This window comes from Polypterus senegalus, chromosome 11 (assembly GCF_016835505.1).
Source record: "Polypterus senegalus isolate Bchr_013 chromosome 11, ASM1683550v1, whole genome shotgun sequence".
Classification (NCBI taxonomy): Eukaryota; Metazoa; Chordata; class Cladistia; order Polypteriformes; family Polypteridae; genus Polypterus; species Polypterus senegalus.
Genome location: NC_053164.1, coordinates 160126701 through 160139692, shown reverse-complemented (window position 1 = coordinate 160139692; position 12992 = coordinate 160126701).

Here is a 12992-nt window from a genome sequence, read left to right as displayed (position 1 = left end):
TTCAGGCAGCTTTAAGCAGAGCAGGGAGAACAACAGATACAGCAAAATATGTATTTGGAACAGTACTGAGATCAATGAAAATACAGATGTCTTGAGTAAGGAGAGCAGTTCATAATGAATCACAGTATTACAGATCTGACAGTATTGAAAATGTACAAATTGAATCACCAGAGCATAGGCAAGTAGGGAGGTAGAAAGAGCTCATAAAGTTTATAGAGAAAATAACAGGAAATTTGGAACCAGTTAGAATACAAAAGAACTGGTAAAAAAATGTTGTCAAAATGTATAGTGTAAGTGTTGCTTGGTTAAAAAGGAATATGAAAAAGGAACTGAAATTTTACTGAAAGAACCCCTACAATGTAAAGAATTTTGAGCATGTTATTTGCTAGACTTTCTGAATTTAGTATTTTACTCTGTGAGACTCTGTGAAGTGCCTTGAGCATGGGAATGGTACTATATAAATAAAATATTATTATTATTGCTGTTGTTGTTGTTATTAGGAGAATATTAATAAAGAAATGTATATGTTTATTTGATTACCAGAAAGTAACTAAGTAACTGATGATGTAAAGGATAAAGATTTCAATATAAATTATTCCAGTAATTGACAAACAATGGATAGTACTGAAAACATGAGTGTGTTGGAGAAGAAAACAAAACAGTGACATATAAGAAGACAAAAACAGTGGGAGATATTTTCAGCAGTTTAAAGACGCAATGATAGGTAATGAGGAAAAAGACAAAAGAATATTTATCTTGACAAAATTGGTCAATAAAGGAGCCCTTACCTAATGGGTTAACAATGGGAAGTATACTCAGCTGAATGAAAGAAGTAAACACAATGAAGTAAATTACATAATTAAGCATGTAAAGGTAAGGTGGAAATAGTCTAAAAATAAATAAAAGCCAAATAACTATGAATATAAATGTAAAAGGTGCAGATAGACAAAATAAGATGGTGGTAAGCAAAGTAATGGTAACAACGGATTACAGTTGCTTGAAAATTAGTGGCAAGGACACACAGAAAAAGATAAAGCAAATGAAAGGAGACCAAACATTGTTGTGAAGACTTTTATTTAATGCATTTCAGGGAAGGGGATATGGTTCAGATTCTTGCATAATAAATTTGGTATTCTAATTGTAGTGTGATTGTAGTGTAGTGGGTCTGCAGCTATGAAAGAATGACGGCTTTTTAAATCCATTCAGCCATGTCAGTCTCCGTGGGCATGATTGTGTAGCCACGAGTAGTTGATGAGGTAATTGGGGTGAGTCACACCTACACGTGAGAGTACGATCTTTCTCAATTGCTTCAATGGCTTCCTGTGGTATGTGATTGAGCTGCTGCACCACGGAGCCCTATAAGTACGGGCCGGCACAGAGGGCGGAAAGGAGGACAAAAAAGAGAAAAAGGGAGGAAAGGAGGACAAAAAAGAAAAAAGGGAGGAAAGGCTCAGGAAGTGAGAGTGTGGCACTGGGGGTAGTGAAAGTGAGAGGACGAGCCAGATAGCTGATAAGAGTGCTCAGCATGGTCAGGAGTCCCGCATGGAGTGGTGCATGAGGGACAAATTGCGTCCACTGAATGAGAGGAGTGGGATTGAGGTGGAGTCATGTGTGTGTGAGAAGAAAGACGGGAGGCCAACCGACCTCAAGCGGTCCGGCAGATACTGGCAGAGGCACCCAAGACAGGGGTCGGTAGTGTGAGGACTGCAGCAGCTGAAGTCTCTTCAGCTGAGCAAGCTTTGGGTAAGTTGGAGAAACAGGAGGAGCTGTACTTGGCTGGTGTGGCCCCAATGACTGCTGCAGGTTATCCTCATGTTTTTAGCCTTGTTACAAACTTTTGGATTTGCTTTACCTTTTTATGGATTATTTATTGAACTATGAAAACAGCACAATTGGACATTGTTTTGAATTTGTTTTTAATAAAAACACTTGCACCTTTTGCATCATCCCCTTGCTCAGTCTGATTTGTCCCCATTTGCCAGTTCATCTGGTTATGTTACTGACAGTGTTGGGTTGGAGAGGCTCCCAAAAGGGAAGTGGGCGAATGGAACAGGACTCGCACCATTGCAGTGTTATACCGTGTTAGCCACTTCTGGATGCAATCAGAAGTGAAGCAAAATGACACCTTTTATTGGCTAACTAGCAAAATACCCGCGCTTTGCAGCGGAGAAATAGTGTGTTAAAGAAGTAATGAAAAAGAGAAGGAAACATTTTGAAAATAACGTAACATGATTGTCAATGTAATTGTTTTGTCACTGTTATGAGTGTTGCTGTCATACATACAGTGGTGTGAAAAACTATTTGCCCCCTTCCTGATTTCTTATTCTTTTGCATGTTTGTCACACAAAATGTTTCTGATCATCAAACACATTTAACCATTAGTCAAATATAACACAAGTAAATACAAAATGCAGTTTTTAAATGATGGTTTTTATTATTTAGGGAAAAAAAAATCCAAACTTACATGGCCCTGTGTGAAAAAGTAATTTCCCCCTGAACCTAATAACTGGTTGGGCCACCTTTAGCAGCAATAACTGCAATCAAGCGTTTATGATAACTTGCAATGAGTCTTTTACAGCGCTCTGGAGGAATTTTGGCCCACTCATCTTTGCAGAATTGCTGTAATTCAGCTTTATTTGAGGGTTTTCTAGCATGAACCCGCCTTTTTAAGGTCAAGCCATAGCATCTCAATTGGATTCAGGTCAGGACTTTGACTAGGCCACTCCAAAGTCTTCATTTTGTTTTTCTTCAGCCATTCAGAGGTGGATTTGCTGGTGTGTTTTGGGTCATTGTCCTGTTGCAGCACCCAAGATCGCTTCAGCTTGAGTTGACGAACAGATGGCCGGACATTCTCCTTCAGGATTTTTTGGTAGACAGTAGAATTCATGGTTCCATCTATCGCAGCAAGCCTTCCAGGTCCTGAAGCAGCAAAACAACCCCAGACCATCACACTACCACCACCATATTTTACTGTTGGTATGATGTTCTTTTTCTGAAATGCTGTGTTCCTTTTACGCCAGATGTAACGGACATTTGCCTTCCAAAAAGTTCAACTTTTGTCTCATCAGTCCACAAGGTATTTTCCCAAAAGTCTTGGCAATCATTGACATGTTTCTTAGCAAAATTGAGACGAACCCTAATGTTCTTTTGCTTAACAGTGGTTTGCGTCTTGGAAATCTGCCATGCAGGTCGTTTTGCCCAGTCTCTTTCTTATGGTGGAGTCGTGAACACTGACCTTAATTGAGGCAAGTGAGGCCTGCAGTTCTTTAGACGTTGTCCTGGGGTCTTTTGTGACCTCTCGGATGAGTCGCCTCTGCGCTCTTGGGGTAATTTTGGTCGGCCGCCATTCCTGGGAAGGTTCACTACTGTTCCATGTTTTGCCATTTGTGGATAATGGCTCTCACTGTGGTTCGCTGGAGTCCCAAAGCTTTTGAAATGGCTTTGTAACCTTTACCAGACTGATAGATCTTAATTACTTCTGTTCTCATTTGTTCCTGAATTTCTTTGGATCTTGGCATGATGTCTAGCTTTTGAGGTGCTTTTGGTCTACTTCTCTGTGTCAGGCAGCTCCTATTTAAGTGATTTCTTGATTGAAACAGGTGTGGCAGTAATCAGGCATGGGGGTGGCTACAGAAATTGAACTCAGGTGTGATACACCACAGTTAGGTTATTTTTTAACAAGGGGGCAATTACTTTTCACACAGGGCCATGTAGGTTTGGATTTTTTTCTCCCTAAATAATAAAACCATCATTTAAAACTGCATTTTGTGTTTACTTGTGTTATATTTGACTAATGGTTAAATGTGTTTGATGATCAGAAACATTTTGTGTGACAAACATGCAAAAGAATAAGAAATCAGGAAGGGGGCAAATAGTTTTTCACACCACTGTATATACATATACATACATATATACATATACATATATATATATATATACAGTATATACACACATACATACATACATACACACACACACACACACACATTATATATATATATCTATATCTAGATATATATATATATATATATATATATATATATATATATATATATATATATATATATATATATATATATATATATATATATATCTATTGTGGACGCGGCCCAGACACAGACAGGTGGACATGTTGTAAATCACCACCACACGTTTATTTACAGTACTATACAATATTTACAAAAGCACACACAAACCCCAAACACAGTCCTGGCCACACAATGCCTTTCTTCGGGCCGCCCCCACTCTCTCTTCTCTTGCCTTGTCCTGCCTCCACCCGACTCCAGCCTCGAATGAAGGGAGATGGCCCCTTTTATATCATCCCGGATGAGCTCCAGGTGTGTCCTGGCATTTTTCCCTGGACACGCCCCAGTGTGGCGGAAATGCCGACTGTTCTCCCGGAAGCTCTCCGGGTGTCCCTTCTCTTCTTCCCCCCAGCACTTCCTGGTGTGGCAGAAGTGCTGAGGTCCAGGGTCCCCAAGGCATTGGGACGCCCCCTGGCGGTGACCATGGGTCCCTACAGGGTTGGGCTTCCAAGCCCTCTACCCGTGGCCCCTAAAGGAACCAGGAAGGCAGCCCCCATGTTATCCAGAGTGGAAATTGACCCTCTTCCATTCCCTCAAGGAGTCCTGGCCGGGGCGTTGCCCCTGTTATCCCTGACACTATATACCTATATATCTAATATCTATATCTATATAAATACATACACACATACACATTATATCTATCTATCTATCTATCTATCTATCTATCTATCTATCTATCTATCTATCTATCTATCTATCTATCTATCTATACACACACACACACACATTATATATATATATATATATATATATATATATATATATATATATATATCCATCCATCCATCCTCTTCCACTTATCCAAGATCGGGTCGCGGGGGTAGCAGCTTAAGCAGAGAAGCCCAGACTTCCCTCTCCCCGGCCACTTCTTCCAGCTCTTTCAGGAGAATCCCAAAGGCGTTCCCAGGCCAGCCGGGAGACATAGTCCCTCCAGCGTGTCCTGGGTCTTCCCCGGGGCCTCCTCCCGTTGGACGTGCCCGAACACCTCACCAGGGAGGCGCCCAGGAGGCATCCTGATCAGATGCCCGAGCCACCTCATCTGACTCCTCTCGATGGGAGGAGCAGCGGCTCTACTCTGAGCCCCTCCCGGATGACTGAGCTCCTCACCCTATCTTTAAGGGAAAGCCCAGACACCCCGCGAAGGAAACTCATTTCAGCCGCTTGTATTTGCAATCTCGTTCTTTCGTCACTACCCATAGCTCATGACCATAGGTGAGGGTAGGAACGTAGATCGACTGGTAAATTGAGAGCTTTGCCTTACGGCTCAGCTCTTTTTCACCACGACAGACCGATGCAGAGCCAGCATCACTGTGGATGCCGCTACCGATCCGCCTGTCAATCTCACGATCCATTCTTCCCTCACTCTTGAACAAGACCCCGAGATACATAAACTCCTCCACTTGGGGCAGGATCTCCCCCCCAACCCTGAGAGGGCACTCCACCCTTTTCCAGCTGAGGACCATGTTCTCGGATTTGGAGGTGCTGATTCTCATCCCAGCCGCTTCACACTCAGCTGCGAACTGCTCCAGAGAGAGCTGAAGATCACGGCCTGATGAAGCAAACAGATCAACATCATCTGCAAAAGCAGTGACCCAATCCTGAGTCCACCAAACCGACCCCTTCAACACCCTGGTTGCGCTTAGAAATTCTGTCCATAAAAGTTATGAACAGAATCGGTGACAAAGGGCAGCCCTGGCGGAGTCCAACTCTCACTGGAAACGGGCTCGACTTACTGCCGCAATGCGGACCAAGCTCTGACACCGGTTGTACAGGGACCAACAGCTCTTATCAGGGGTCCGTACCCCATACTCCCGAGCCCCCCACAGGATTCCCCGAGGGACACGGTCGAACGCCTTTTCCAAGTCCACAAAGCACATGTAGACTGGTTGGGCAAACTCCCATGCACCCTCCAGGATCCTGCTAAGGGTGTAGAGCTGGTCCACTGTTCCGCCAGGGACGAAAACCACACTGTTCCTCCTGAATCCGAGGTTCACTATCCGATGGACCCTCCTCTCCAGAACCCCCTAATAGACTTTTCCAGGGAGGCTGAGGAGTGTGATCCCTCTATAGTTGGAACACACCCTCCAGTCCCCCTTTTTAAAGAGGGGACCACCACCCCGGTCTGCCAATCCAGAGGCACTGTCCCGATGTCCATGCGATGTTGCAGAGACGTGTCAACCAAGACAGTCCTACAACATCCAGAGCCTTAATGAACTCCGGGCGTATCTCATCCACCCCCGGGGCCCTGCCACCAAGGAGCTTTTTGACCACCTCGGTGACTTCAGTCCCAGAGATGGGAGAGCCCACCTCAGAGTCCCCAGGCTCTGCTTCCTCATTGGAAGGCATGTTAGTGGGATTGAGGAGGTCTTCAAGTACTCCCCCACCACCCACAACGCCCGAGTCAGGTCAGCAGCACACCATCCCCACCATATACAGTGTTGACACTGCACTGCTTCCCTCCTGAGACACTGGACGGTGGACCAGAATCTCCTCGGCCGTCCAAAGTCGCTCTCCATGGCCTCCAAACTCCTCCCATGCCCGAAGTTTTGCCTCAGCAACAACCGCTGCATTCCGCTTGGCCTGCCGGTACCTATCAGCTGCCTCCAGAGACCCACAGGACAAAAAGGTCCTATAGGACTCTTCTTCAGCTTGACGGCATCCCTCACCGCCGTGTCCACCAACGGGTTTGGGATTGCCGCCACGACAGGCACCACCACCTTACGGCCACAGCTCCGTCAGCCGCCTCAACAATAGAGGCACGGAACATGGCCCATTCGACTCAATGTCCCCACCTCCCTCGGACGGGTCAAGTTCTGCCAAAGGTGGGAGTTGAAGCTACTTCTGACAGGGGACTCTGCCAGCCGCTCCCAGCAGACCCTCACAACACGCTTGGGCCTACCAGGTCTTCTTCCCCACCATCGAAGCCAACTCACCACCAGGTGGTGATCAGTTGATAGCTCGCCTCTCTTCACCCGAGAGTGTCCAAGACATATGGCCGCAAGTCCGACGACACAACCACAAAGTCGATCATCGACCTGAGGCCTAGGGTGTCCTGGTGCCAAGTGCACATATGAACACCCTTATGCTTGAACATGGTGTTCGTTATGGACAATCCGTGGCGAGCACAGAAGTCCAATAACAAAACACCGCCGGGTTCAGATCGGGGCCATTCCTCCCAATCACGCCTTCCAGGTCTCACTGTCATTGCCCACGGAGCATTGAAGTCTCCCAGCAAAACGAGGGAATCCCCAGAAGGTATGCCCTCTAGCACCCCCTCCAGAGACTCCAAAAAGGGTGGATACTCCAAACTGCTGTTCGGGCGATACGCACAAACAACAGTCAGGACCCTTCCCCACCCGGCACGGAGGGAGGCCACCCTCTCGTCCACCGGGTAAACCCCAATGCACAGGCTCCAAGTCGGGGGGCAATAAGTATGCCCACACCTGCTCGGCGCCTCTCACCGGGGGCAACTCCAGAGTGGTAGAGAGTCCAGCCCCTCTCAAGGAGATTGGTTCCAGAGTCCAAGCTGTGTGTCGAGGTGAGTCCACTATATCTAGCCGAACCTCTCAACCTCGCACTAGCTCAGGCTCCTTCCCTTCAGAGAGGTGACATTCCACGTCCCAAAAGCCTGTTTCTGTAACCGAGGATCAGACCGCCTGAGTTTCCACCTCCGGCCACCACCCAACTCACACTGCACCCAACCTCCTTGGCCCCTCCCATAGGTGGTGAGCCCATGGGAAGGAGGACCCACGTACCTCTTCGGCTGTGCTTGGCGGAGCCCCATGGGTGCAGGCCCGCCACTAGGCGCTCGCCATTGAGCCCCACCCCCAGGCCTGGCTCCAGAGGGGGGCCCCGGTGACCCGCATCCAGGCAAGGGAAAACGTCGTCCACAGTTTTTATTCTTCATTGGAGGTTTAGAACCGTTCTTTGTCTCATCCCTCACCTAGGACCAGTTTGCCTTGGTGGCCCTACCAGGCATAAAGCCCCGGACAACATAGCTCCTGGGATCATTGGGACACGCAAACCCCTCCACCACGATAAGGTGACGGCTCAAGGAGGGGATATATCTATATCTATACCTATATCTATATCTATATATATATATATACACATACACACACACATTATATATATATATATATATATATATATATATATATATATATATATATATATATATATATATATATCTAATATCTATACAGTAATCCTCCTCAATCGCGGGTTATGCTCCAGACCCCCAGCGATAGGTGAAAATCGAAGTAGAAATCATATGTTTCTATGGTTATTTTTATATATTTTAAGCCCTTATAAACTCTCCCACACTGTTTATAAATATTCCCCGCAGAGTTATACAGCATAACCCCTTTGTATTCTCTTAGATATTAGGTAAGATTCATTGAAATTATGTATATAAACACACTGTTTATATACAGTAAAACCTAAATATTATTTTAAAGATATTGAGTGTCTCTGCTATCACATGTTACAGCCATTACGATAGACATGCCACCAGCAATAAATACGTACAATGCAACAAAAATAGTATACCGTAAATGTGTGTGAACTTAACTGCGTGCTCTGATTGGTTAGCTTCTCAGTCATCCGCCAATAGCGTCCCTTGTATGAAATCAACTGGGCAAACCAACTGAGGAAGCATGTACAGGAAGTAAAAAGACACATTGTCCGTGAGAACCCGCAAGCAGAAAAATCTGCTTATATATTTAGTTATGCTTTCATATAAAATCCGCGATAGAGCGAAACCGCAAAAGTCAAAGCGCGATATAGCGAGGGATTACTGTATATCTATCTATATATCTATCTTTGTATATATATCTATATCTATCTATATATGTGTATATATATATATATACAGTGGTGTGAAAAACTATTTGCCCCCTTCCTGATTTCTTATTCTTTTGCATGTTTGTCACACAAAATGTTTCTGATCATCAAACACATTTAACCATTAGTCAAATATAACACAAGTAAACACAAAATGCAGTTTTTAAATGATGGTTTTTATTATTTAGGGAGAAAAAAAATCCAAACCTACATGGCCCTGTGTGAAAAAGTAATTGCCCCCTTGTTCAAAAATCACCTAACTGTGGTGTATCACACCTGAGTTCAATTTCCGTAGCCACCCCAGGCCTGATTACTGCCACACCTGTTTCAATCAAGAAATCACTTCAATAGGAGCTGCCTGACACAGAGAAGTAGACCAAAAGCACCTCAAAAGCTAGACATCATGCCAAGATCCAAAGAAATTCAGGAACAAATGAGAACAGAAGTAATTGAGATCTATCAGTCTGGTAAAGGTTATAAAGCCATTTCTAAAGCTTTGGGACTCCAGAGAACCACAGTGAGAGCCATTATCCACAAATGGCAAAAACATGGAACAGTGGTGAACCTTCCCAGGAGTGGCCAGCTGACCAAAATGACCCCAAGAGCGCAGAGACGACTCATCCGAGAGGTCACAAAAGACCCCAGGACAACGTCTAAAGAGCTGCAGGCCTCACTTGCCTCAATTAAGGTCAGTGTTCACGACTCCACCATAAGAAAGAGACTGGGCAAAACGGCCTGCATGGCAGATTTCCAAGACGCAAACCACTGTTAAGCAAAAAGAACATTAGGGCTCGTCTCAATTTTGCTAAAAACATCTCAATGATTGCCAAAACTTTTGGGAAAATACCTTGTGGACTGATGAGACAAAAGTTGAACTTTTTGGAAGGCAAATGTCCCGTTACATCTGGCGTAAAAGGAACACAGCATTTCAGAAAAAGAACATCATACCAACAGTAAAATATGGTGGTGGTAGTGTGATGGTCTGGGTTTGTTTTGCTGCTTCAGGACCTGGAAGGCTTGCTGTGATTGATGGAACCATGAATTCTACTGTCTACCAATAAATCCTGAAAGAGAATGTCCAGCCATCTGTTCGTCAACTCAAGCTGAAGCGATCTTGGGTGCTGCAACAGGACAATGACCCAAAACACACCAGCAAATCCACCTCTGAATGGCTGAAGAAAAACAAAATGAAGACTTTGGAGTGGCCTAGTCAAAGTCCTGACCTGAATCCAATTGAGATGCTATGGCACGACCTTAAAAAGGTGCTTCATGCTAGAAAACCCTCAAATAAAGCTGAATTACAACAATTCTGCAAAGATGAGTGGGCCAAAATTCCTCCAGAGCTGTAAAGACTCCACTGCAAGTTATCGCAAACGCTTGATTGCAGTTATTGCTGCTAAGGGTGGCCCAACCAGTTATTAGCTTCAGGGGGCAATTACTTTTTCACACAGGGCCATGTAGGTTTGTTTTTTTTTCTCCCTAAATAATAAAACCACCATTTAAAAACTGCATTTTGTGTTTACTTGTGTTATATTTGACTAATGGTTAAATGTGTTTGATGATCAGAAACATTTTGTGTGACAAACATGCAAAAGAATAAGAAATCAGGAAGGGGGCAAATAGTTTTCACACCACTGTGTATATATATATATATATATATATATATATATATATATATATATATATATATATATATATATATATTGTATATATATATATATCTATACTAATAAAAGGCAAAGCCCTCACTCACTCAATCACTCATCACTAATTCCCCAACTTCCCATGTAGGTAGAAGGCTGAAATTTGGCAGGCTTATTCCTTACAGCTTACTTACAAAAGTTAAGCAGGTTTCATTTTGAAATTTTACACGTAATTGTCATAACGGTCAACAACATCCGCCATTTTGAACTTTCTTATTTATGGCCCCATCTTCACGAAATTTGGAAGGCGGCTTCCCTGCGCTAACCGAAACCGATGTACATACTTATTTCGGTGATATGATGCCACTGTCAGCCGCCATATTGAACTTTCCAGCGGTCTTTCTTACTTATGGGCCCATCTTCAAGAAATTTGGTACTCGGGTTCCCAACGCTAACTGAATCCTACTTACATACATATATACGTCCATAGCCTGCAGCTCGGTCACCGTGTCACCGGGTCAACGCCTCCCACATTGTTGGCTGCCTGCCTATATAAGGCCGTCCGTCGCTCCGGTCTCTGTATTCCCTTCGTTGCTTCGCCACGGGATTCACATCTCCCTGCTGATAACTGCAGCCTTTTTTTTTTAATCCACGGCTTCTCCTCTGTTTTATTGTTCGTTTATTACGATTATAGCTATTATGTAGGTGTTTTAGACTTACTTTACATTGTTCAGGTACCCATTTCCTTTATCGTTCCAACTATACCCCCATTAACATATCTATCGAGGCAGGCCCGTCGCGACATGGCAGGCAAACCAAGCAATTGCTTGGGGCCCCAAGCTGACCTGGGGCCCCAAGACAACAACTGGTTAAGAATAAAATGCAGCGACAAACTGTGTGAGCGCCCCATTGATAGTGAATGCAGTAAAGTGCAATGACACTATTATCGGGATCCCCCTCAAGGGGGCCCCCTCGCTGACAGCAGCCAGCCAACCACGCGATCTCTGCTCCCGGCAAAATACAAAACTTCCTCGGCAGTCATGAAGCGGAATTATGCTTCAGGAAGCCAAAAAAGAAAGAAGAGAAAATTACATGAGGTCCACGGTGGGCCAAGAAAGGCTCACAGGACTGACACTTATGTCAATTGAGCGGGATGTTCGCCAGTCTTTGGACATGGAGGACATTGTGATTGCCTTTGCAGAAAACAAGGCTCGCAAACAGCAGTTTTAGATAATTTGCACATGTTTGAGAGAACTGAAAAATGTTAATGTGAGTATGTATGTGTGTGTGTGTTTTTAAGTATGTTGGATTTAGTTATTGTGCACTTTTTTAATGTATATTTGATTTTATGGTACAGTGGTGTTTTTGAATTGTTAAAAATGTTCAAATTTTATGCACTTTATATGCAACAGCAGTATTTGCACTCTAAACATTTTTTTATTTATGCACAGTATATGCAACAGCAGTATTTGCACTGTAAACCTTTTTTATTTATATAAAGTGTGAGTGAATTTAAACTGTATGGCTATGCTGTGGTTCCTTTGCTATGCGCGTGCGTGCGGGGGGCCTCCATGTCCATTTTGCTTGGGGCCCCCAAATTCCTTCAAATGGCCCTGTATCGAGGTGATCACCATTGATCAAATAACTGTCAATTACCGAGTGGTTTCCATGCCCAGAGATGGCACCTGCCTTTTCCATTCTCTTTGTTACATATTGCACGGCCATATCAGGCTCACTCTTGATATCCGGAGGAACATTGTGTCTTATGTATTGAATGACTGGGACAGGTTCAAGGTGTGGACTGATGATGGTACAGGAGATAATTATACTACACAGGAGCACTATAAGAGTGAAATGCTTAAGCCCTTCACCTATGGTTCTGCATGTGAGTTGATGGCTGCCGCTGAATTGTTCGGTTGTCGCTTTCAAGTGTACCGAAATGGCCAAATATTTTAAACCTTTGGACAACCACCAATGCCTCTTAAACATCTTAGATTCACAGGTGATGATTTCAGTAGTGGACACTTTGATGTTTATGAATGTTTCAACTCTCAAAAGCTGGATGTGAAGTTATCGATGAAACCGATTGTATGCTTACAATGCTTGACAGATGCCAAATTTCACTTCAACACAACAAGTCCTGCAAATACTGTCGTAATTGAAACAAACTATGAAACTCAAACCGATTATGACAGCAGCAATCCAAGCTGTGAGATTTGAGACAAAATTGCTTTTCACATGACCAACTGTACATTGCATGGTCAAGAGTAAGCTCAGCGCACAGCTTGGTCATATTACAACCGGAGAGCCGAACTGACAACGTGGTATACAAAGAGATCAACAATAACAAATAATTATTGGTATATTTTCACTGATTGAAAGAAACAATGATAATCAAATCTTTGATGATAGATCTTTG